Source organism: Protopterus annectens, chromosome 1.part0 (assembly GCF_019279795.1).
Source record: "Protopterus annectens isolate FY-2018-M chromosome 1.part0, PAN1.0, whole genome shotgun sequence".
Classification (NCBI taxonomy): domain Eukaryota; kingdom Metazoa; phylum Chordata; order Ceratodontiformes; family Protopteridae; genus Protopterus; species Protopterus annectens.
This window is the reverse complement of record NC_056725.1, coordinates 961,973,259-962,000,456: the sequence shown is the minus strand read 5'-3', so window position 1 is coordinate 962,000,456 and position 27,198 is coordinate 961,973,259. Positions and strand designations below refer to the sequence as shown.

The 27,198-nt window shown below is 41.3% G+C and overlaps 1 protein-coding gene across 20 annotated transcripts in view; it reads left to right on the top strand.

Annotated features, from left to right (window-relative positions):
• Window positions 1-27,198, top strand: part of EPB41L2 (erythrocyte membrane protein band 4.1 like 2) — a 2,741,769-nt gene that overhangs the window by 269,297 nt on the left and 2,445,274 nt on the right. The window lies entirely within an intron of this gene.

Below are 27,198 nucleotides of genomic sequence, written 5' to 3'. Positions count from 1 at the left end.
CAAGATCGGCTCCGGCTGGAACCGATGTTTCTGCCTCGAAAGTAGTGGGTTCGGTACCGGCTGGTTCCGATACCTTATCTACTGTAGCCTTGTCGGCTCGGTCTGGAGCCGACACTTTATCCAGCATCGGGCGAGAAACCTTCGGCTCCATCTGGAGTTCAGGGACTTCGGCTCCGATGGCTCCGTCCGAAGAGATCTCGGTCCCCTTCATTACTGAGTATCCACTCGGCTCCGGGGTCTCCTCTTTTGTCGGAGCGGAGCCATCGGAGCCGATCTTCGAGATCTTCCAGGCTGTCTGACCACGACTTGGAGAGGGTGATAAGCAGGCTGTTGAAGTCTCAGGCACTGGCCCAAATGCTCCATAGCCCGTCTCAACAGACTTCAGCTATAGCCTCACCCCTTGAACTTCCTCCTCCGACTCCACATCAGAATTCGGAGCCGGAGCTTCTCGGGACAGCGACTGTTTCGGTGCCGGAGCCGATACATCCTTCGGCTCCGTCATCCTCGGCTCCGATCTCCTCCTTGAGACCTTCCTTGGAGGGATCCGGTCGTCGGGTTTTCCTTGTCGGCTCCGAGGGGGCTAGTGGCATCGGACCCTTGTCCGACCCCGCTCTCCCTCTCGGAGCTTCGGCTTTGGTAAGCTCGGCGCCGACATCGGCCTCGGAGCCTTCCCTCTCAGTGGAGCCGGGCATTCCTGTTTCCTCGGAGCGGGGATATTCCGGCCTCCCGGGAGGGGAGCCTTTGAGGTGATGAGGACTGTCCTGGCCTCTGAGCCTCGTCATCGGTCCATCCCTCTAGCTCCTCCCTGATCAGTTCCTGCAGGTACCTCTTGCCAGCCTCTTGCTCTCAGGCCCAGGGATCCATCGCCCCAGGTTTCCCCATTGGGAATTTCCTCCTCTTCCGAGGTTTCTCCTGATCCTGCAGGGGAACCCCCTCGGAAGAGACGTAAGAGGAAACACACAGACTCCCCTGAGTCAACTACATCTGATACCGACTTAGATGAGTCGGAGGGTTCCCCACGGTCCCCTCTGAGGATGTCTCCTTTTCAGACATCCTTGAGCTCCTCAAACAGAGGGGAATTGGCCCTCCATTGACCCCTCCGAGGATGAGTCGGTATACCTGGAGGCTTTGGATCCCGACCCTCCACCTCCTGGGTGTCTCCGCCTTCGACCCACTGATGCAGGTAGTGGCTCGGAAGGCGTGGGCGGCTCCAGATTCTGTGGAACCTGTCCCCAGGAGACCATCCAAATTCATCACGGCCCCTTCGGACAAACAGTTCCTTTCCAAGGGTGTCTCTGTGGATGCTATGGTGGTGGCGGCCACTAAGAAGGAACTGGCGGATCCTTCAGTACCTGTCCATCCTCCTAACAAGGATTCTAGGACCATGGACAGGTATGGAAAGCGGATGTTTTCTTCAGCGACTTTTGCTATGCGTTCGCTGAATTATCTTTGTCACTTCACCAGGCTTCAACGAGATATTCTCAAAGAACTGGGTGAAGTAGTCCAGGATCCTTCTGCTGCTGGGGCTCAGGAAAAGATTGCCTCGCAGCTTGCAATCCTGAATTCCATATCTAACTCCTCCATGCGGCTCATATACTATGCGGCCGATGGAGCGAGCAGGGCCGCAGGCACAGGAGTTGCTCTTAGACGCCAAGCCTGGATGCGGCTTTGTAATTTTGCGGACCCCTTTAAGGCGTCCTTCACTAATACCCCCTTTGATGGTTCGGCTTTGTTTGGAACTCAGGTGAAGGATACCTTGACCAGGTGTGAGCAGGACGGTAAAACTCTTTCTGCCGTTGGAGTCCAGTTTTCCACTCCTTCTAGACCATATCCCAAGGGTCAGAAGGGGGAAGATGTGGTTCCGTAAAGCCCAAGGAGCTACACGGACGCCGTGGTCAGTTTACCCCCAGAGGCAGAGGGGTAACAATAATAGCGCCGCCCTAGAGGCAGGGGTCCTCAGAACCAGGGCAACAGGAGTCTCTTCCTGAGAAGCCCTTTCAGCATCCCTGAGGTGTTGCCTGACTGTCCACCCTTGGAGGCAGTCGGGGGAAGGATTTCGCTGTACCCAGTAGCCTGGCAATCCCTATCTCAAGAGATGTGGGTACAGTCGATCATATCCGAGGGTTACAAAATCCCCTTGAAGGTTTCCGTACCTCTACAATCCCTTCCAGACATCTCACCCGGTCAAAGGGATTTGGCAGAACAGGAGGTTTCAAAGCTCCTAGAAAAAAGAGCCGTCCAGACTGTGCCGGCAGACCAGGTAGGATCCGGCGTCTACTCGAGATTCTTTTTGGTCCCCAAAAGGACGGAAGATTGGAGACCAATATTAGACCCGAGCAATCTAAACAGATTTGTCAAGAAGGCAAGATTCGGATGGTCACGCTTCAGTCCATTCTGCCCTTTCTGGGCAAGGACAACTGGATGTGCTCTATAGACCTTCAGGATGCGTACTATCACATAAAGATTCACAGGCGCTCCAGAAGGTTTCTCCGCTTTCGGCTAGGGACCAGTCATTACCAATTCAGAGCACTGCCCTTTGGCCTCACTTCAGCCCCCAGAGTGTTTACCAAATGCATGGCAGTGGTCACAGCTCATCTGTGTCGTCAAGGATTCCAGGTGTTTCCCTACTTGGGCGACTGGCTCCTCTCCGCCACCACCAAGTGTCAGCTTCTTCAGTCCAGAGACTACACTCTACAGCTTTGCAGGAGTTTGGGAATTTCAGTAAATTTGAAAAATCTTCTCTGCTGCCTTGCCAATCTATCACCTTTATAGGCGCAGAATTAAACACCGTCAAAATGTTAGCCAGACTAACAGATCAAAGAATTCTGGACATCCAAAAATTCATTCGGCTTCTATTGCAAAGCAACAAGATCAAAGCCAGATTTATACTGAAGGTTCTAGGTCTTATGGCTGCGGCCATTGTTCTTCTACCACTGGCTCGCTTCCACATCGTCTTCTGCAGTGGATGCTATTCACGCAGTGGTCGTACCACAGTCTCCCGATGAGGCACGAAATCTTGGTCACACAGTCGTGCAGAGCTCATCTGAACTGGTGGATATCTTCCCCTCTTCTTCATCAGGGCCGACCCTTTATTCCCCCTCCTCCAGTTGCCACAGTCACTACGGATGCCTCTCTGATCGGGTGGGGGCATTATCAGGGCAGGATGGTCCACGGGACGTGGCAACCCATAGAATACCATCTGCACATAAATGTCCTGGAGATGAGAGCAGTGCTTTTAATGTTGCAAGCTCTCAACGACTTTCTTCCCACGGGGACTATTGCAGTACAAACGGACAACATGTCCGTGGTCTGGTACATCAACAAACAGGGCGAGACCAGGTCCTATCCGTTATGTCGAGAAGCTCACAGACTTTGGCAATGGGCGATCTCTTCTCAGCGGTTTCTGATAGCAACGCACATCCCCGGCAGGTCCTACCTATTAGCGGACAGGCTGAGCAGATCCATTCTGATGCCTCACGAGTGGTTTCTCAATCAATCTGTAGTGGATCAGATTTTTCTGAAGTGGGGCACTCCTTGTTGCGATCTTTTTGCTACTCCTCGAAACAACAAGTGCCCCGATTTTTTCACTCTTTCCCCTTCCAGGCCAACCCCTGAGAGACTCTCTAACCCAGGATTGGCCCCGGGGACTTCTGTACGCTTTTCCTCCCTTTCCCTTGATTCCACAAGTCATTCAGAAAGCCACCGTTTTGAGAGCCAAGTTGATCCTCATTGCCCCATATTGGCCTCGACAAATTTGGTTTCCGTCTCTGCATCGTCACCTTCTGGTGCAGCCCTGGCATCTGGACCCAGTTCCAGCTCTCTTGATCCACCAGTCGGGTCAGCAGCACCGGGCCATTCATTCTCTCAACCTCACTGCTTGGTTGCTCCACTTCCTACCCTAGCCAGGCTACCGATGATTTCGGACTCGGTCAGAGACATTTTAGTGTCTTCTTTGAAGTCGTCCACTAGGACTGTTTATGCTAGCAAGTGGCGACGTTTTTCTATTTGGGCAAATTCCAGAAATATTGATCCCTTTACTGCTCCTGTACATTCGGTTTTAGATTTCCTAGCGGAGGTTTTTCATTCAGGATCCTCGTCATCTACAGTCAAAGTACAACTGGCTGCTATTTCCAAGTATCATGTTGGCTTGCATGACAATAACATTATGTCTCATAGATTATGCAAGGCCTTTCTGAGAGGAGTTTTTCTCCTAAAACCACCTATAAAGCATCCTCCTCCGCAATGGGATCTAAACTTAATGTTGGCATCCTTGATACTACCTCCCTTCGAATCGTCTGCTTCATGTTCTTTGAAGTTATTGACCTGGAAAACTATATTTTTACTGGCTGTCACTTCTGCAAGAAGGGTTTCCGAGATTCAAGCTCTCTGCATTCGTTCCCCTTATTTGGTTTTCATAAGGACAGGGTATCATTAAGAACTAACCCTTCCTTTCTCCCCAAAGTCGTATCTCAAACCAACATTAACCAATCTATAGACCTACCGGTCTTTTTCCCAAACTATTCCGACAGAGCTGAACAGAAACTGCATTTTTTGGATGTCCATCGTCAGCTCAGGTACTATTTGCATAGAACTAAACAATTCAGAAAATCGGACCAATTATTTGTCTCCTATGCAGAAAACAGGATAGGTCTTCCAGTCTCTAAAGTGACCTTATCCAGATGGTTAACTTCCACTATTTCCTATGTGTACTCTCTCAGAAGCAAGCAGCTATCTTCTAAGCCAAAAGCACACTCAACCAGGAGTCTATCCACTTCTGCAGCTTTTCAGGATAGACTACCCATTGATACCATTTGTGCAGCAGCTACTTGGGCTACGCCTCATACCTTTGTCTCTCATTACATGTTGGACTTGGCCTCCAGAGATAGGGCCAGTTTTGGTTCCACAGTTCTCAAGAGTCTGTTCCATTGAGCCACCCGGGATACAGGTGCTAGGGACGCGGTCCCATCCAGCAAGAATGAAGGCGAGAGTGACAACTTAACATTTAGAAGTTATGTACCTACCATAACGTTCCATGTTAGTTGTCTTCTCTCGCCTTCTTTCTTGCGTCCCTCCCTCCTTCCCCCTGGCCTGGACAGATCTTGAAAAGTTCCTATTAGGTTGTTTCCTCCTGAGCCTTCATATGAGGACTTCTATTAGGAACTTGTGTTCCTAATTATGTTAGGATAGTCTCTAGCAGGGTAGGTTAGCTACCAAACGAGATCTGAGGTAGTTCCGCCTTGCATCATGGGATATAGGGTTGCCTCGAGCTGGTAAAAGGAGTTCCTAAGCTAAAGCAAGTGCCGAGTCGGAGCCGAGGATCGGCTCCGAACCCATCCAGCAAGAAAGAAGGCGAGAGAAGACAACTAACATGGAACGTTATGGTAGGTACATAACTTCTAATTCGTGAGTTTTTAAACAACTCTTCTACGCTTGTAACAAGGGATATTGAAACATTATGTTTATTATTAAACCTAGTTTTGAATAATAATATTTTTTTATTTGATAGTCAATTTTATATGCAAAATACTGGTGTTGCTATGGGTACGCCCGTAGCTAACACGTATGCAAACTTGGTACTTTTTATATGGGAAAAGAGGTTGGTCGTAAATGACACTAGTCCATATGTCAATAATATATTATTTTATCAACGGTTTGTGGACGATTGTTTCCTCATATGGAAAGGTGATGTTGATGATTTGTTACAGTTTGTACACTTTTTGAATGAATCCACTACTTTCTTAAAGTTTAAAATAGAATTTTCTGATGTGTTCATTAATTTCTTAGATCTTAAAATAGGGATACAGGACAACGTAATGTATACTACAGTACATAAAAAAGTGGTAAATGCATGCAGGTATGTTCACTATACCAGCATGCATGCATCACATGTTTTTAATGGTATAGTTAAATCACAGTTCAATAGAATATGCAGACTTAACACGAATGATAGTCTCTTCATGTCGCAGCTGGATGAAACCATTAATGAATTTAGAAATAGTGGTTATCCAGACAGCGTATTAGAAACAGCTAAAATGGATACTATAAATAATAGGCATTTAGGTTTAAAACCTTTATTCCTTATGGATGAACACCAGAATGAAAATATTGTAGCACATGGAAATCGTGATACTCTAAGATATGTTACTACTTTTAGTTGTATGACTAGGTTTGTAAGGAACATTATAAAGAAAAATTGGGTTGTTTTATTAGCATCCAGTGAAATTAAATCCATTATTGGTGACAGACCACTATTTTCTTATAAAAACATGGCAAATTTTAAATGTAAAATGGTTACAAGGATTTTAAAAATTCAACTGAAGTGAATAATATTAATACATATGGAACTTTAAAATGTCTCAACTGTAGTTGCTGCCCTGATATAATAGATAAAGAAAATAGCTTAGATTTTAAGCATCCGGTAAGTGGGATTATATACAAGTTTAATCTCATGGCAACATGCATTTCAACTAATGTGATATATTTAGCTACATGCACGTCTTGCCAATGTTTTTACGTAGGTAAGACTACGAGAAGATTAAAAGACCGTATCATTGAGCATAAGTCTGAGATACGGAGAGGGAATGATAGGAATGCCTTATACAGGCATATATCCTTATGTGGCAATCAACACAAGTTTAGATTTCGCGTTATTGATAGAGTGTGTGTATCCACGAGGGGGGGTGACATTAACAATTTATTAGATTTAAAAGAATTTGAATGGATTTTAAGACTTTCAGCTGACAAGATGCCTGGTTTGAATGTTGCTGTCACACTAAAGCCTATATTAGTGAAATTACAACATTCAGTACTGAAATAATTGTATTTTAAAGTTTATGTATGTGTGTATATATATATATATATATATATATATTTTTTTTTTAAACAAAAACTCTCATCACATGATCTTTGGCTGCTGGTCATGTGCTTTGTTGGCTTCTATTTAAATGTTTGATTTTATTTGTAACCTGTATGAGTATTGATAAAGGGTTTGTACCTGAAAGCTTTGCTATTAAACGGGTGTGTTTCAGCGTATTTTGGTGTTTGCTTATTGCTTATTTCTATCGTTGGCAGCTGGTTGGACTAGCCATTGTTGACTCCCCAACTGATGTAGACATTCTACAAAAAGGCCTCACTGTGACAAATGACTGGTGCCAGAACCATGGCCTTAAGCTCAATGCCAAAAAATGCATCTTCATTCCCTTTGGGAAAAACTCTGTGCCCATGAACTACCACATCAGCAGTAGCCCACTAAATAGTGAAGGTGTGATGATAGATCTGGGGACACAGGTTGACAGCAACCTCTCCTTTGATGACCACATTGCCACTGTGGTCAGAAAGTCCCTTATATGTGGCACATCTCATTGCAAAGAGTTTCTCATCCAGGAAGAAAGAGGTCATAATCTCTCTCTCTGTTTGTTGCTCATTAGACCAATTATAGAATGCAATGCCCCATTTGGCATGTATCTCACTAGACACCTACAACAACTGGAAATGCCACAAAAATACCTCACTAAGAGGATGCTGGGCCTTAAACACATGCCCTATAAGGTTAGACTCAGAAAACTCCAGCTGTACTCTGTTTCATATCGCCTACTTAGAGGCAATCTATGCTTGACCTACAAAGCCATGTCTGCTCAGAGCTGTTAAATATGCTACATCTGAAGAAATCCCAATCCCTCCATGCCACACCCTCCAGGGATCTCAAGCTCATTGCCACAATAAACAGAACATGCTAGAGGGACAGGTTCCTTACCCAGAGACTACTCATGCTCTGGAACAGACTTTCCATTCACATCAAGCATCTCACCCCACTAGTCCTCTTCATGAGAAATATTGACGAGTGGAGGGGCAATAGAAAATTCACCCCGGGGATCACTTCAGTGGCCCTGGGAATTGACGTCGGGCAGCATGATGCCAGGGAATCTTTTTGGGCTAGGCTTACATAGTCTCCAGGGCCGTTAGCCTAGTACACACCTATGAACCACCGCAGTGACCTCTCCTCTAATACTTACTGTTATGATGGCAACTGTGCAAACTGTTTTCTCCTTCCAGATTCTGGCATCCGCCAACTTCATTAGACTTCCAGTGTCAATTTTATCACGATTTGATAGCAGTTCCCTTGTTTGTGGCTTGAATTATGTTGGGTTATGCTCCACAAAGATTGACAGCCTGTTCATTGTACCGCTGTCATACCCAGCACTGCACCACATATACCTCTACTCTACTTCACTCTACATTTCTTGTCACTGGCTGATTTGAATTTTTTTACTCAGTACTGTTTTTTTGTTTTTGTAAATGCTTAGGTTAAAGCTTTTTACCTTTAACTAAAGTCAATAAATGCTAAATTGTCTCTCTCCAGACAAATTTAAACTATACATGCATCTTGTATGGAGAAGCATCTCTGAATGAACTAGCAGCTCCAACTAAAAAAAAGTCTGTTTTGGTCAGGAACTTTTTGATAGCTACAGTCTGCTTTTGTTTATGCTGTTATACCTGCAGGACTGTGTTCCTTGGAGCATATATTGTTGTGAACAGTAGTAGTCCTTTGTAAATAGCTTTGTAGAATTTTGTCTTTTGCTGATCTTTGTATACAATGCATTTTGTTTTATTTGATTAAACGTTTTTCATTTTTGTAATTTAGGTCATGAATGAAAAGGGGACTTGTATGCCTGATAAATAAGTAGAAATCAAACATTAAATTACTTTGTGCAAGTGTTTATACATCCTCTGTAACACGAATTAGGAAGCATCTTTGAAAAAAAATCTTAAAAGATTGCTAAGCAAGAGCTTTTCCCAGATATCCAAACAGCTTAATAGCTTGCTTGCTATCGCTTAGTTATATGACCTATCTTCATCTTCCACCACTCCCATGTCCAGTTTCTGTTCCTGGTAGGCATGTTATGTCCAGCTCTTTTGTATGCTTGTCCTGACACCCAGTTGTTGGACATGAAGGATGCTTCTATTAGAGGTGGGCCTCATTTATCTCACTGATTCAGTTGCCTCCCCCTAAGTTTATTGCTTCCATTGTTTGAGTGGAATTCTTTTGTGCATCAGAACAGCAAATGTATCCTAGGCGACTACTAAAGAATGCTTTGGTAGCAAGTAACCAGAGTACAGTAAAGATTAAAATATAACAAATCAGTGAAGAAAATGTTTTATCACATTTTGCAGCATTTGTTGACATAGTGTGATTATGATGATTTTCATTAGTATCTGCAGTTGAATGCTGTATAAATATGCTTGGACACATGGAATTTTAAGTCGAGTAGTAGGGAGATTGTCGTTATAGTCCTGGGAGGTCGTGTATGTTGCGTCATCAGACGGAGTGGCTGGGGATGTTATCTCTGACACAACAACATAACCAGCAGGTTATTAATAAGCAACCATTTGCAGATATCTGAAGTAGAAGTACATAAATGCTGAGGAGGGCAGCCAAGTAAAAATGTTATGTACAGGTAGCTTTCGAATGGGAGCCACCGGGTGCCAAGCATTCATTCTGCCTGTGATGTCCTGGAATGGATATCCTTCCACATTCTGGCCATGTAACCTTTTTTTTGGGCACGTAGAAAGTTTGAATAAATGTGGACAAGCACTGTAAGACTAATACATACAGTGGGCAGTGCAGTGTGTGTAAGTAACAGCCAGTAACTTTTACTTTGTAGTATATTTTTGTACTAAGAGCAGTGGTTTTCATTCCTGTCAAACTACTGAAGCCTGTGTATGGTGACTTCGCAATTTTGCCATGCTGTTTACACAAAATCCCATCTATAATTTGCATGGATGCCTGTTTCATCTTGTGCATGCTTGCATTAATGTGGCTGAAAATGGGGAACCTTGACATTGTATGCATCATCTGTATTGCAAATATCCTCTGGGACAGTTGGTAACTAGGTAAGCTTTGTTGGACATGGCATTTTAAGTATTCATTCTAATGATCTCCATGATGTGATATTGTCTGACATCTGGCTCATGGGAACAAGTGAGGCTGTTTGCAAGATTACGTAAACCATTCCTTGCTGTAACAGAAGGCTGTGTGTCCTTTGTTCTTATCTTCACAACTGCATACAAAAGCAAGATTATTTGTACTAGCTGGCTTCATTTCTCTGGCTGCATAAAATCTATACGCTTCAGTCCCAGATTAAAATGGGTTACTCATGATAATATGAATTTTAATGTAGCTAGTTAGCTGCTAGGTCATATCAAAGTAAAGGGCAATGTGTAGTAGTAAACATATTAACCCATTTGAAATACATAGTTTATTTTTCAGTAAGTTGTGAAATCCCTGGTAAATGACATGACTAGCATGTGGGTGAACTTGCAGTGCTGGACAGGTTAAATTCCTTGCTCAGAAGTTGCACAGCAGAGCAAATTTGGGGAATGGAAATATTACAGACTAACCTTAATGAGTATGAAATATAGCCAGGCTGCAGCACAGTTATGGTACCACAGTGCAGGGGGTGTGCTTACATATTCAACTCGGTTGTGTTTTTCCTTTAAGACATGTTTATGTATGCAATTTTAATTAGTGATTTGAATGGTATTTGACTGCCTATACCGGAGCTTCTTTTTAATTTGAATTCTGTCAGAACACAGCCTTTATCAAAGATGCAAAGTAACAAGATAAACATATTCTTGTTTTTAGGACTGCTTATAACTATCTTGAAAGGAGAGAAGGCACAACCATAGTGTTAACAGCAGGCAGCATACTGAAGCCACGACAAATGGCAGCAGCTGTTATTTGTAGTTTGTTCAGAAGTGAGCTTTGCCCCATTTGTAATGCAGTGTCCAATATGGGTCAGTTTGAAAGTCTTTGCCTAGAAGGCATCACTGGGGGAACTAAAACGAGTCTGGGCAGCCTAATAGTAAGCATCCGTAATAAAAACATATGGTAGGTACATTTATGTATTGCCTTCCAGGATTATAAACTAAGCTTTCCTTTATAATCTATCAGTTGTATAATGTATAGGCTCATAGGTTCTTACTAGGTGAGTGGCCTGGCTGACCAGATAGAATTTAGTGGGCAGATTTTGCCACCCCACTCAGAGGCCCATATTGCTTACCCCAGGAGTAAATCTCTGAGAACCTTTCCAGTTCTCAAGGCAGAACCTGAAGGAAACCAGTTACATTGTTTGCCATGGAGCAGGAGCTTGTTTTGTAGGTAGTGGATTCTTTGGGTGAGGAACTTGTGTGTCTGTCTGTCTGTGTGTCTGATGTGAGAGTGTCTATAGGTTACAGTCAGTTTGTCAAACGTAGTTGTTTGAATGCTGAATGTGCTTGCAGGAGTGGTCAAATTGTGCATGCTCAACACTGGAGATGTCTAAAGAATCGATTTCTTGGTTGTTTAATGCTGAAACTTTCAGATAAATGAAAAGTTTCACCATTACAGGTGTATGTGCATGTGGAATAGGGGTTAGATTTAGGGCTAGGTAAGGGGATAAAATTAGTATTGTGCACATATGCTAGCGTGTATGTTTTCCTAATGTTAGGGGCAGGGTTAGGGATAGCATGTACCACCTTGCTAACTAAACCTTTTACCTTAGAAGAATCATTTCTATAAGATTACCACTATTAAGGAGAATTATGTCTTGAGGTAATAGTAGTGTCTTTTGACCGAATAGAAACCAAAACTTTTTAATTTCATTGTTCGTTAATTAGTCCTACAGTTTCAGTAGGGTGAGCTTCAGTAACTAATGCTCAATTACTTTGTATTTAAGCATTGTTGCATTCAATTTTTTGAATATACGTGTGTTTGTGTGTGTGTGTGTGTGTGTGTGTGTGTGTGTGTGTGTGTGTGTGTGTGTGTGTGTGTGTGTGTGTGTGTGTGTGTGTGTGCGCTTGTTTGCTCGCTCGCATATATGTATGCATACATACACACATGCACACACACACATGTGTGTCTGTGATATATATGTGTCTGCATGTATGTATGTCTTTATGTATGGGTGTGTGTGTGTGTGTATTTATGTATGTACACAAACACACCTCTCACCCCTTTAGCATATATAGTCTGGATAATAGCATATGGAATCTGGATAATATGTATGAATTTAGAAAGATTGCTATTAAACAACTATCTGATGTCTTCATTCCTCCTCACAATAGGGTCTTGGATCCGACTTGGCCACGTTCTACAGAATTGGATGACTGTCGAGCTCCTTACTCTTACCCATGCTGCACTGCATTCAGCCAAGTATCTCAGATCTAGTTTGCCGCTTCAGCGTACTGGATGCTGATCTTGTGCTCTCAAGCTGTGGATAACTTTATTTCAAAAGATTTTCTTGTGATCTAGCTTTAGGTGTTCTGTAAGTCCTCCCTCTGTTTTCTTCTTTCATATAGTTTGCATGTGTTGTGTGATTCCCTTCTTACAAAAAAAAAAAATTCTGTTAGCTTTTATCTTATTAGCTTAAATTTAAAGTTAAACTTTAAAACTTGACTGTATTTTCTTAGTATAGTTCTGTCAGTTTGTGTTTCCTTCACCTCTGGTAGTTGACAGTTGGTTTTTAGTGGGTTTTTGGTTATGGCTGACAAACCTTCGCCGGTTTTCAAGAGTTGCAAGTATTGCCTGGGTGCTGATCATTTGAAAGTGGATTGTGCTATTTGTGCTGCTTTTAATCCGTGAGCATTAGCTGACTGGAGAAATAAATTGATACTTGGGGACCTTCTTCCCTCCTTGGCTGTGGAGACTCAGAACCCTTCTTTGGCTGCCACTAAAGAGGTTAAAAAGAGGTCCCTCCCTGTTTCCACGAGGGACAGTCTTGAGGCTAAGAAGCCGGAGAAATCCTCAAATCTGACGACTTCGGACTCAAAGAAGTTGCCTCTTCTCTCTGATCAAAGAGCCCCTTTGGAGCCAGAGGATGTTATTACTATCTCTTCTCCATGTTAGTCAGCTTCTAAGGCTCCACTTCCTCAGGATCCAAGGACGTGGCGATCCTCTGCTTTCTCTTCCAGGTCAAAACATTCATGACTTCCCTCTGCTTCATCCAGGTCTTCCAGAAGCTAGTCTGAGGTGGATATGGGCTTGATGATGAGATTTCTCTAGGCCCAGTTCCAGATGGGGGTAGTCTTGGCTCCTTTCCTTGTCGGATCCATGAGCTACCCTGGCCATACCATCAGGACTCCTTCCGATCCGACCTTAGGTTCTCGAGTCACAGGATTCAGGAGTGCCATGTGTGCTGTGCTCGGTGCAGGGGAAGCTTCCTTCCTTGATGCTGAGGATGCCCTTGATTAGCCCTGTTCCAGCTTTCTCGGAACAGAGCTGGTCTCTGAACCATGGTGTCAGTGCTGGGTACAGGGGACTGGGGTCGGTTCCATCTTTCTTGGAGCCATCCCTTCCCCTAGGTGCCTCAACACTCAACGGTTCGGATCCGATCCTTTCTGGAGGTGAGGATCCAGGGTGAGTCCTGCCTGTGTTCCCACAGTTATTTCAGCTTCAGAGGAGACTGGCCTTCTCCTGGTCCTTTGGCCTTTCAGATAGTGCAGAGGGGTTTCTCCCGAGTTGGAGATCTGACCACACATCTCCTTGTACCCTCATTGGATCCAGGCCTTGCTCCCAGTCTTCCTGTTGTAAGTCTTCCTGTCCAAAGCGGCCTTCAGGAACTCTCTGCTCAGGGGGGATTCCCTTCTTCCAACACTTCTCCAGAGTATCCAGCTGAGGAAGTTCCTTGGAAGAAGACATGCAAAAGGAGGCATGTTGACTCCCCCATTGGAGTCTTTAACCAAGGATACTGACTTTGATGAGGGGGAAGGATCCTACCAATCCCCACCTGAAGACTTCTCCTTTGGGGACATATTAGAGATCCTGAAGCAGAAATGTGAGTGGTCTGGCCGACAACCTTTCTCTGAGGCATTTGGAACAGGCCTTTCTACATACTGGGTGACGCCCCCCCCCGGCGGACACCCTGGTTGACTTGGTGTTCTGCCAGGCATGAAAGGAACTGGACTCCCATCGAGCCCATACCCAAGGGACCCGATAGGTTTCTGGTATCCCCTGTAGATAGAAAACATTGTAGTAAGGGTCCCATAGTCAATGCCATCATGGTGGTGGCAGCCACTAAAAAAAAGAGCTGGCAAAAGAAACTGCTAATATCCATCTGCCTAAAAAGGAGTCTAGAGCATTGAACATGATTGGGAAGAGCATCTACGCCTTTGCCACCTTTATGATAAGTTTGTTGAACTTCCTGGCTCATTTTACTCTGCTTCAGAGAGATCTGATCAAGGAACTCTTAGCTTGCCTCTGAGTCATGCCTGCGGAGGAATTAGTTTCTCCAAGGTGGCCACTCTATCATCCGTTGCCAACTTATTGATGATGTTAATCTCCCATACCATAGAGGCCACCTCGCAAGCAGCCGGTTCAGGACTTTCCTTAAGGAGGCATGCCTGGATGAGGCTATGTGATTTTGCGGAGCCCTTTAAGGCATCATTTGTGAATGCCCCTTTTGATGGCTCCTCCCTTTATGGGCCTTCTGTTCAACATACACTCACCCACAGTGAAAATGATGGGAAGACTCTTTCTGTTATTGGAATGAAATTTTCAATCCCCAAAAGGTCCTCTTCTAGGAACCAACATGGAGGCAACAAAATGTAGTTTCACAAATCCCAAGGGCCTTTCCAGGACCTGCTTGGAGAACCCTCCTTTAGAGGCAGAGGGGGGGAGGGTTTGATGGTAGACACTGCCCTAGAGGCAGAGGGGTCTGCAGAACCAGGGCTTTAGGAAATCCTTTCCTGATAAGCCCTACCAGTGCTCCTGAAGTGATGCCCAAATGTCCTTCTCTGAAGGCAGTCAGGGGTCAACTAGCTTTGCACCTAAAAGCCTGGACCCAGTTAACTCAAAACCGTTGGATGCTAAGCATAATATCCATAGGCTATTGCATTCTTTTTGCTCTTCCTCCTCCAAATGCCAAGAGCCTTCCCAATGTGCCACCCAGTTAGAGAGAGCAGGCAGCACAGAAAGTCATCCAAGAGGCCCCAACCGCTTCTTTTTGGTGCCGAAAAAGACAGGGGACCTAAGACCCATCTTGTATCTAAGAAAATTGAAGAAATATGTAAAGAAGTAGAGGTTCCAAATGGTTACGGTTCAGTCTATTGTGCCACTGTTGCACAAGGACGATTGGATGTGCGTGATAGATCTCAAGGAAGTGAGGAAGTATACTTTCGCATCAAAATAGAGAGGCGGTCCAGGAGATATCTGCACTTCTCTGCACTTCTGGCTGGGAGCCAATCATTACCAATTCGGAGCACTGCCGTCTGGGCTCACTGCAGCCCCCTAGTTCACCAATTGCATGGCAGTGGTAGCGTCATACTTGAGGCTCAGAGGATTCGAGGTGTTTCCATACTTGGACGATTGGCTTCTGACTGCTCCCATGAAGTATCTGCTAATCCAAGCCAGGGATTGCTTAGCATCACACTCTCTGGGCATCACCATAAACATGATGATCAAATCTAACATGATTCAGGTACAGAACCTGGAATTTATAGGTACACAGATCAACACAAGGGATCCAATAGCTTCTCTTTCTTCACACTAAGTAGCCAGTCTGAAAAATCAGGTACAGGAATTGTTAGGCCAACAGCCCCCCCCCCCGATTGATATTGCAGACCGTAGGATACCTGTCAGCAGCTATTCTGTTAGTTCCTCTAGCCAGATTTTTCATGCGGGTTCTCCAGTGGACATTAGCAACACAGTGGTCCATCCTCTTTTCAGCCGCAGTCCCTTCACATCAGATTGACTCCAATTTGCAAACATCACCTCAGTTGGTGGATGCAGTCAGACAACCTCATTCTAGGCAGACCATTCTTGAACACCCCCCATATAGCCACCGTGAACACGGACACTTCCCAGGTCAGGTGAGAGGCATTACAATGGGAAGATGATGCAAGGCACGTGGTCCTCTACCAAGACCAGATTGCATATCAATGTCCTAGAGATGAGAGCAGTCCTGCTAACATTGCAAGCCTTTCAGGACATTTCCCCTTTGGGAACTATTGCAGTACACACATTGCAAGCCTTTCAGGACATTTCCCCTTTGGGGACTATTGCAGTACACACTGACATGTCTGTCTGGTATATCAACAAACAAGGAGGAACCTGTTCGTACCCCTTGTGCAGGGAGGCCATGAGGGTGTGGGAGTAGGCATTATCTTCAGACCGCCTTCTAGTTGTAATGCATATCCCAGGGAAAACCAGTGATTTTAGTGGACAGACTCCGATCGCTCCTATTTACACATGAGTGGTCCCTCGGTCAGTCAGTGGCAGACATGATCTTCAACAGTTGGAGTCGGTCCTGCTGAGACCTCTTTTCCTCTTCCCTCAACAACAAATGCAGCAAGTTCTTCACTCTGATCCTCCTCTGGGAGAAACCCCAAGGAATGCTCTAGTCCATGCTTGACCCCCGGGTCTCCTGTCATTCATCTCGAAGTTTCTTCTGAAGGCAAACCGGTTGAAGAGCTCAGTCATCCTCATTGCCCCTTTCTGGCCTCGTCCGATGTGGTTCCCCTTTCTATGGTCTGATCGGAAATATCCACCTTGCATACTGGACCCTAGTCAGGACCTCTTTTCTCATCAGTCAGGGATGCAGCATCCGAATTTTTGAACCCTCAAATTGATCACTTGGTTTCTCCACTTCCAACCCTAGTGAGGTAGTTCAGGCTTTAGTCCCTGGTCCGAAAAATTCTTCTAGCCTCACAAAAGTCTTCCACCAAAAATGTCTACACCAGTAAGTGGAAGAGATTTGTTATTTGGGCTACAAGCTATTTACAGTTTTCATGCTACAAGTCAGTCCTGTTTTGTGTTTACTTTTAGCTTATGCAAATCTTTCATGAAAGGTGTTCACTTATTAATGCCTCCAATCAAGGACCTATCTCCTGCTTGGGACCTCACTCTTGTGTTGGTGGCTTTGACCCAAGTACCCTTCGAACCAGCAGCAAGTTGTGACATGAAGTTTCTGTCATGGAATACAGCCACTTTGATGGTTATAACATCCACTAAGAGCATTTCTAAACTACAAGCCTTAAATCCTCCAAAACACCCTTTGACAATTTTGCATAAAGACAGTGTGTCTTTGCTCACCAATCCTTCCTTTATGCCAAAGCTACCGAGAACAATATCAATCAATCCACCCAATTACCAGTGTTCTTTCCAAATTTTTGTAATAAAGGGGAGTATGTTATCCATCTTCTAGATGTTCATAGACAACTTTGTTTTTACCTGCACAGGACTAGACAGCACAAGAAGTCTGATCAGCTCTTTGTGGCTTTTTCATCTAATAGACTTGGACAAGCGTCGTCTAAAATTACCTTGGCAAAATGGATTTTTGACTGCATTTCGTACATTTACTCATCCAAAGGATTGGAATTAGAACTTCCATTGATGATATTTGCGAAGCAGCGACATGGTCTAACTGTCACATCTTTGTATTGCACTACAAGTTGGATATCATATCCAGGAGCAGGGCTTCCTTTGGTTCGATGATGCTCCAGCATATCCTTCCATGAGAGCCACCCAGGATCTATATATCCAGGGACTCTGACACTATCGTGAGGAGGAATGAAGAAGACCACATCAGAATAAAAGGTTATGTCTTACCATAACTTGGCATCTGTGTTGTCTTCCTTCATTCCTCCTCACTTTCCCACCCAACCATCCCCCTGCCTCGTTTCTAGAGGAACCTGGATTATGATGAGACTGTTATGTCCTATGTCTGAGCCTCATCTGCCATTCCTTTGCTGTACGGGTGTTCAATGTATGGAATTTGCAAACTTGATCTGAGGTACTTGGGTGGATGTAGTGCATTATGGGTAAGAGGGAGGAGCTTGAAAGTCTGATCTAAACCTGTAGAATGTGGCCAAGCCAGATCCGAAGGTCAGATCCAAGACCTTAACATGACGAGGAATGAAGGAAGACCACACAGATGCCAAGTTATGGTAAGACATAACCTTTTATTTCTGATAAATAACTCCAGAACACACAAACTTTTAGCACAATGACTTGGGGAACAGAAAGTGGAAATGGTTGTCACCAAACTTAGGGAGCCTATAACAAGAAAGAAGTATAAGATATACTTAAGACATTTTTGATGAAGGTTTGTGTAAAGCAGAAACCCTGTGAAAATTTGGAAGCTAGGAGAGAAGAAAGTGATAAAAGATCTGAATGTTTTTAACAGTATTTTAAAAGGAGTAGAAGCACCAACATTCTGGAAGAAAGCTGTGGTGGCCTAAAAGACCCATCAGACCCAGGTTCATATAGGCCCATTTTAGTTTTTAAATAATTATAAATTGTTTGTCTATACTAGCTACTAGAATGGCAAGAATGTTGCCCAAAGTGGTGCATGTGGATCAATGTGGTTTTGTGGTGGGGAGGAAAATATTTGACTTATTACAACACTGATGATCCAGAAAGAAGCAGAATGTAAAACAAATACTGCTGCTGTTATTAGGTCTTGATGCAGAATAAGCTGGGATTTTATGAGTAGGCTAATGGAAGCATTTGCATTCCCTGATACAATAATAAGGTTAATTAGGTGGATATATGAGGGATCGAAGGTAAAAATTAAAGTGGTAGGATTCCTCTCTAATATGTTGGGTCTGAACAGAGGAGAGCAGCCACTGACAATGAAAGTGAAGGACTCAGAAATTCAAGGAGATATAGTTGGCATGGTAAAAGAAAAAAGTTGGGTTTGTGGATATTTTCTAACTGTTAAATCCATTAAAGAATTGTCTCAGTGTTGTGGAACTTAATTCAATAAAGTGTTTTTTTTTTTTTTTTTTTTATTACTGGTGACATAGGCATTACATTTATATAAAAGTAATCAAACTATATCAACAAGTTCACAGTTGCTGACTTTGAGACATTTTCAAGTCCTTTCAGGATATCAAATTAATGAAGATAAAACAAAGACTACATCCACATATGAACTGGTTCAGCAATACCCATGTTTATGGGGACACTATAAGATGAAGTATTTAGGAGTAAGGATTAAAAAGGCTTCTTTTATGGGAGCCAAGGATATGTGGGACGGGATTAAACAAAATGTAGTACAAAAACTGATGAACTGAAAACTCTCGTTTTGGATAGGGATAGTAAGATACAGGCAGTGAAATGTTTTTTAGTCTCTCTAGCTTTATGTGCAGGTCAGGCATGTTGTTTTTATCAACCAGAGGGGAAGTTGTGGAGAAAAATTGGTTAAGTTGATCTTGTAGTAGAACAAGGTGATTTAGGATTACCTTATTTGAAGGGATATGTGTATGTGTACAGATATAGATATACGCGCACACACACATAACACGGGTTCACTTCATAATTTCGAAATACTGAAATACCAAATTTCAATATTCAAAATCATAAAGCCGAACGTCCATAATCCCAACAGCCCACAATTGTGAAACACACAATCACGAACACATACACATCATACACCACACAACACATACATCGTCCAACCCACACTACAACAAAGTAAACACAAACAAACCTACACTACATGCTACTTATATATATTAACTCCAAGATCGCACAGACACAAAAAGGAAACACATCCACACATTTCACAGTCCCACGCACAAACATCACATATACACATACATCAACACATCCAACACTTGGACACATTCAGACACGCTCAAACTCCCACACAAAACCCTTACAAAACACTTAACTTCAGTCGCACCTACATCCATACATGGTACACTCCCAACACCGCACGCCACGTACCATAAGCCATAACCGTGAATTCGAGATATTCGAATTCGCGATTATACACTTTTGTGATTTTGGTTTTTGACTTTGATTTTGAAGTACCTGAAATTCACTATTTCAGTATTTCGAAATTATAAAGGGAACCCATATGCACACATACAGACACATTTTTTATATATAAATGTGTATGTGTATATGTGTACGTGTGTGTGTGTATATATGTGTTTCTGTGTGTATATATGTGTTTCTGTGTGTGTGTATGTATATGTGTGTGTGTGTGTGTATGTATATGTCTGTGTGTGTATGTATGTGTGTGTGTGTATGTATATATATATATATATATATATATGTGTGTGTTTCTGTGTGTGTGTATGTATACGTCTGTGTGTGTTTGTATATGTCTATGTGTGTGTATGTATATGTGTTCATGTTTTTGTGTGTATGTGTCTTTGTGTGTGTGTATATGTATGTGTGTGTCTTTGTGTGTGTGTGTCTATTTATGTGTGTGTCTTTGTGTGTATATTTATGTGTGTGTCTGTGTGTGTATATGTATGTGTGCGTTTGCCGTTTTTAATTTCTGCAAGTTTTTGGGTTTCTAATACCATGATGGGAATGGACCCCATTCCTAAGTCAAAGTACAATTAAAGTTCATGAAATTAGTATGGTTTCCCTCTTTAATATTAGCCAAAAGTGCTCTTCGCAGCACCCGCAATGTGCCCAGTAATGACTCCTCCTGCATTCGTACAGTGTTACATGAATTGTTAACATATCTAAATACAGTTGTAAATTCAAGACCAGTTGTTCCTACTACTATTGGAACTGTCTGGGTATCTTATTTTCCACATGGCTTTCATTTCTGCCTGCAGATCAAGGTATTTTATGACTTTGTCTGCCTGTACTCAAGACACTATAGTGACTAGGTGTGGCAATTTCAATGATCAGTGCTACTTTTGTCTTCTTTTTTTGGACCACTATATCCGGTTTTCTAGCATCTATCTTTTGAACTGTTGATATTGGGTCATCCCATGTGATATAAACTTCATAATTTTTTATGATTATTTGGTGGTCATGTTTCCAGTGTTTTTCAACCACTTCAGTACCGTAACGTTTGCACAATCACCAGTGTAACAGTCTCTCCACATTATTATGCCTTTCAGTATACAGTCTCTCTGCCATTATTGCGTCGCAACCAGCAACAGGGTGTGTGACTGTTTCCAGTTAGGTTTTTAAAAAACCTGCATATGTCTGTTTCTCCCACATGTTCAATGGACTTTGTAAACCAGCACGTACGTAGCCCACTATCTTGTGCTGCCAATATTAACCTTTCATTTCTTGATATGAATTCACCTCTCCTTAACCATTTCTGCATTTGTTCTTGATCAACATGAGGCTCCTGCAGAAGTTTTCTCTACTTGCAACTATATGTCTTTTCCACATTTCTTGCCTTCTCATCTGGTCCTTCACCTTATATTCTTTCTTTTGTTTTTTAGCATATTCAGTTGCTGCCTGGTTTTTATCTACTTCTGGTTTGATTTCCATTCCTGCTTGACATCTACATGCTTCTGCTAAATTAAGCAGAGAAGTCATCTTAGGTTTATTCTCCACATGTTTCAAAACTTTCACTACATTTGGATCCTGTGAGGTCAGCAGATGTGCGGAGTTGCACGATTGCAGATCTATACATGTAATCAATTATAAGGAGGTCCATCCCTCCTTTGGAACGGGGAATATATAATCTTGGTGTACACTGATTTTTATAAATCATTTGGTGAGCATGGAGCATCCTTCTTGTTTTAATATCCAATCTGTCCAACACTTTTTGGAGCCAGTCAATTACTCCAAAAGTATAAGTTAGAACAGGAAGAGCAAATTGATTTATAGCTTTTGGATCTTGTTCCTAGATGTCAATGCTGTTTTCAGGATTAATTTAAGTCTTATAAAGTACTCCTTCCTGAACTTTATTCGCATATGTTCGTGTTTTATTGCTGATCCTTCATCAATTTACAACAATTTATACACTCCCTCTTGCTCAAGAGTAATTTTATATCACATTCTTGCCCCAAACTAATGTTTTCCTGGTGCTGAAGTTTTCCCTTTTTAAAGGTTGCTTTTGCACATTTATCAAGGTGTGTGTGTGTGTGTGTGTGTGTGTGTGTGTGTGTGTGTATGTATATATATATAAAAAAAAATATATATATATATGTATAATGTGTGTGCGTGTATATATATATATATATCTATAAATATATCTATATATATATTTATATGTATGTATATATAAAAAAAAATAATATATATATATATGTATAATGTGTGTGCGTGTATATATATATATATATCTATAAATATATCTATATATATATTTATATATATATATATATATATATATGGATTTCATACACTTGGTCGAAAATGATTCCAGGCATTGCACTTCACTGAAAGGTCACTTGACTGCAAGCTCACTTGGTCGAAAATGGTGTATAGCCCCTGCCGCACTGCAGTGCAACCTTGGAGTGAGAATATTAAATAAGGAGGGTTGGGGGTATTCACTGTTATAAGAAGGTATATCCATTAGAAATGCATTGATATATATAGATATATATATATATATATATATATATATATATATATAGCTATATATAGTAAAACTAAAAAATTTTTTTTTTTTTTTTAAAAAAAAAAATTTTTTTTTGGGGGTTTTTTTTTTTAAATTTTTTTTTTTTTTTTGGGGTTTTTTTTTAAAAATTTATTTTTTTTTTAAAAAATTTTTATAAATTTTTGGAAAAAAATTTTTTTTTAAAAATTTTAAAAAAATTTTAAAAAATTATTAAAATTTAAAAAAAGGGAAAAAATTTTAATTTATATTTTAATTTTTTTTTTTTTAAAAAAAATTTAAAAAAAATTTAAAATACTTTTTAAATTTTTTTAAATTTTATTTTATTTTTTTTTTAATTTTTTTTTTTCCCCCTTTGCTCAAAAAAATTTTTTAATTTTAAAAAAAATTTTTTTGGGGGGGCTTTTTTTTTTTTTTTTAAAAAAAGGGGTTTTGGGGGTTTTTTTGTTTTTGGGTTTTTAAATATTTTAAAAAAAAAAATTTAAATTTTGGGGGAAAAAAAAAAAATTTTTAAAAAAAAATTTTTTTTTTAAAAAAAAAAAAATTTTTTAATAAATTTTTTTCCTTAAAAAATTTTTTTAAAAAAAATTTTTTTTTTTTTAAAAAAACAAAAATTTTAAAAAAAAATAAAAAAAAAAAAAAAAAAGGGTTTTTTGGGGGTTTTTTTTTTTAAAGGGTTTTTCCCCAAAAAAATTTTCCCCCCGGGAAAAAAAAATAAAAAATTTTTTCCCAAAAATAAAAAAAAAAAAAAATTTTTTAAAATTTAAAAATTTTTTTTTAAAAATTTTGAAAAAAAATTTGGGGTTTTTTTTTTAAATTTTTCCCCTTTTTTTTTGGGGGGGGGGGGTTTTTTTTTCCCTTTTTAAAAAACCAAAAAAAAAAAAATTTTAAATTTTTTTGGGGAAATTTGTTTTGGGGTTTTAAAAATTTTGGTTTTTTTTTTTTGGGGGGGTTTTTGGGGGGGGTTTTTTTTGGGGTTTTTTTTTTTTTTTTATTTTTATTTTTAAAAAAAAAAATTTATTTTTTTAAAATTTTTTTTTTTTTTAAAAAAAATTGGGGGGGTTTAATATTTTTTTTTTAATTTTTGGGTTTTTTAAAAAAAAAAATTTTTATTTTTTTTTTTAAATTTTTTTAAAGGGGTTTTTTTTTTTTTAAAAAATTTAAAAAATTTTTTTTTTTAAATTTTTATATATTTTTTTTTTTTTTTTAAAAAAAAAAAAAAATTTAAATTTTTTTTAAAAAAAATTTTTTTTAATTTAAAAAAATTTTTAAAATTATTTTTTTTTTTTTTTTTTTGGTTGGTTTTTTTAAAAACTTTTTTTTTTTTAATATTTTATCCCACCAAAACTTTTTTTTTTTTTTTAATTTTATCAAAAAACCACCTTTTTTTATAATATTCCCAAACTTATTAATAAAAAAAAAAATTTTATTTTTATAATTTTTTATATGTTTGTGGTGTGTAAAATATAATTTTTTTTTTTTGTTTATTTAAAAAGTTTATAAAATATTTTAATCTGATAAAATTCTCCTACTTCACCCACATGTATGCACACACTCAGTCATTGTCAGGCAAAGAGGTTTCTTTCATATAGATGTATCTTATAATATTATGTGTGTGTTTGTGTTTTTTTTTGTATGTAAGTGTGTAAAATATATTAAAAGTATTTTATTTTGTTATAATATTTTTTTTTTATTTTTTTATCCACATATTTTTTGTGAAAGGGTTTTGTGTGTGTGTGTGTGTGTGTGTGTGTGTGTGTGTGTGTATATATATATATGTGTGTGTGTGTGTGTGTATATATATATATATATGTGTGTGTGTATGTGTATATATTTTCCTCTTACCTGGCAGCTTCATCATTATCACCCTTTTCCCAGTATACCCAGCATCCCTCCTCAGCACATATCCAAACCAGCGCAATCTCGCCTCTCTAGCTTTGTCTCCAAACTGTGCACTCTGGGCTGACCCACTAATATACTTATTCTTAATCCTGTCTACCCTTGTCACACCCAGTGCAAATCTTAACATCTTTAACCCTGCCACATTTAGCTCTGACTCCTGCCTTTTTGTCAATGCCACTGTCTCCAACCCATATAATATAGCTGGTCTCAATACCCTCTTGTAGACCTTCCCTTTCACTCTTACAGGTACTTGTCTGTCACAAATCACTCCTGACACTCTTCTCCACTCTGCCTGTACTCTCTTCTTCACCTCTCTTCCACAGTCGCCATTACTCTGAACTGTTGATCCCAAGTATTTAAACTCATCCACCTTTGCCAACTCTACTCCCTGCATCCTCACCATTCCTCTTCCCTCCCTTTCATTCACACACATTTAGTCCAGCTGACCTTCATTCCTCTCCTCTCTAGTGCACATCACCACCTCTCCAGGGTCTCCTCAGCCTGTTCCCTATTCTCACTACATATCACAATGTCATCTGCAAACATCATAGTTCACGGGGACTCCTCTCTGATCTCGTCTGTCAACCTGTCCACCATTGCACATAAGAAAGGGCTCAGAGCTGATCCTTGATGTAATTCCACCTTAAACGCATCTGTCACTCCCACTGCAGATCTCACTGCTGTCACACTACCCTTGTACATATCCTGTACCACTCTTACATACTTCTCTGCCACTTCCGACTTCCTCATACAATACCACCACTCTCTAGGCACCCTGTCATATTCTTTCTCTAAGTCCACAACGACACAATGCAACTCCTTCTGACCTTCTCTGTACTTCTCCAACACTCAGAGCAAGCATCACATCTGTAGTGCTCTTTCCTGGCATGAAACCATACTGCTGATCACTAATCATCACCTCCCTTCTTAACTTCGCTTCCACTACTCTTTCCCATAATTTCATGCTGTTACTGATCAGGTTTATCCCTCTGTAGTTACTACAGCTCTGCACATCACCCTTATTCTTAAAAATCGGTACCAAAACACTTTTTCTCCGCTCCTCGGGCATCCTCTCAGTTTCCAAGATTTCATTAAACAATCTGGTTAAAAATTCCACTGCCATTTCTCCTAAACACCTCCAAGCTTCCACAGGTATGTAATCTGGACCAACAGCCTTTCCATTCTTCATCCTCTTCATAGCTATCCTTACTTCCGCCTTGCTAATCCATTGCGCGTCCTGATTCACTATCCCCACATCATCCAACCTTCTCTCTCTCTCATTCTGTTCAGTCATCAGCCCCTCAAAGTACCCCTTCCGTCTGTTCAACACATTCTCCTCGCTAGTGCGTACGTTTCCCTCATTATCCTTTATCACCCTTACCTGCTGCACATCTTTACTAGCTCGGTCCCTCTGTTTAGCCAGTCGGTACAGGTCCTTTTCTCCCTCCTTATTGTCCAAACTTTCATACAACTCTGTATACGCCTTATCCTTAGCCTTTGCCACCTCTTTCTTTACCATGCACCTCATCTCCTTATACTCCTGTCTACTTTCTTCATCTCTCTAACAATCCCACTTCTTCGCCAACCTCTTTCTCCGTATACTCTCCTGTACTTCCTCATTCCACCACCAGGTCTCCTTGTCCTCCTTACTCTGTCCAGATGTCACACCAAGCACCTTTCTAGCAGTCTCCCTTACTAGCTCTTCTGTAGTTACCCAGCTATTCGGTAACACTTCACTGCCACACAGTGCCTGTCTTAACTCTTCCCTGAACTCCACCTCACAATCACCCTTTTTCAATTTCCACCATTTGATCCTAAGGTGCTGCCTTCAACCTCCTTTTCCTCTTCTTGATCACCAATGTCATTCTACAGACCACCATTCTATGCTGCCTAACTACAGTTTCCCCGTCACCACTTTACAGTCTCCAATCGCCTTCAAACTGGCCCTCCTGCATAGGATATAATCCACCTGTGTGCATCTCCCTCCACTCTTGTATGTCACCCTATGCTCCTCCTTCTTGTTAAGATACATATTCACCAAAGCCATGTCCATCCTTTTTGCAAAATCCACTACCATCAGACCTTCTGCATTCCTTTTCTTAACACCATACCTAGCCATCACTTCCTCATCCCCTCTGTTTCCTTCACCAACATGCCCATTGAAATCTGCTCCGATCACCACACTCTCACCCATGGGTACAGTCATCACCACTTCATCCAACTCACTCCAAAATTTTTCTTTCTCATCCATCGCACACCCAACTTGCGGAGCATATGCACGAACAACATTCATCATTACACCATCAATTTCCAGCTTCATAAACATCACTCTATCCAACACCCTTTTCACCTCCAAAAACACTCTTGGTATACCGTTCCTTCAGGATAACCCCTACCCCATTTCTTCTCCCACCCACACCATGATAGAACAATTTGAACCCACCTCCAATACACCTGGCCTTACTTCCCTTCCACCTGGTCTCTTGTGCACACAATATATCAACCTTCCCTCTGTCCATCATATCAGCTAGCTCTCTCCCTATACCAGTCATGCTGCCAACATTCAAAGTTCCTACCCTCACTACCACACTCCTAACCTTTCTCCTCTCTTCCTGCCTTCGGGCACGCCTTCCCCCTCTTCTTCTCCTCCTTCTGCCAACAGTAGCCCAATTTCCGCCAGCACCCTGTCGGCTAACAGTACTGGTGGCGGTCGTTGTTAACCCGGGGCCTCGACTGATCCGGTATGTAAATCTGTATTGGTTTCCGCACATCTCGTTTGGCAGATGTTTTATGCCGGATGCCTTCCTGACTCAACCCTTCCCATTTATCCGGGCTTGTGACCAGCAACAAAGAAATGCACTGGCTTGTGCATCCCCAGTGGCTGGGTTAACAATTGTCTCACCTGTGGAAAGCAAATACCACACTGAGATTTCCATTGTTACTGCGTCACCTGTTTAGGCCCAGACCATGAAGTACATCTCTCAGTTTTATG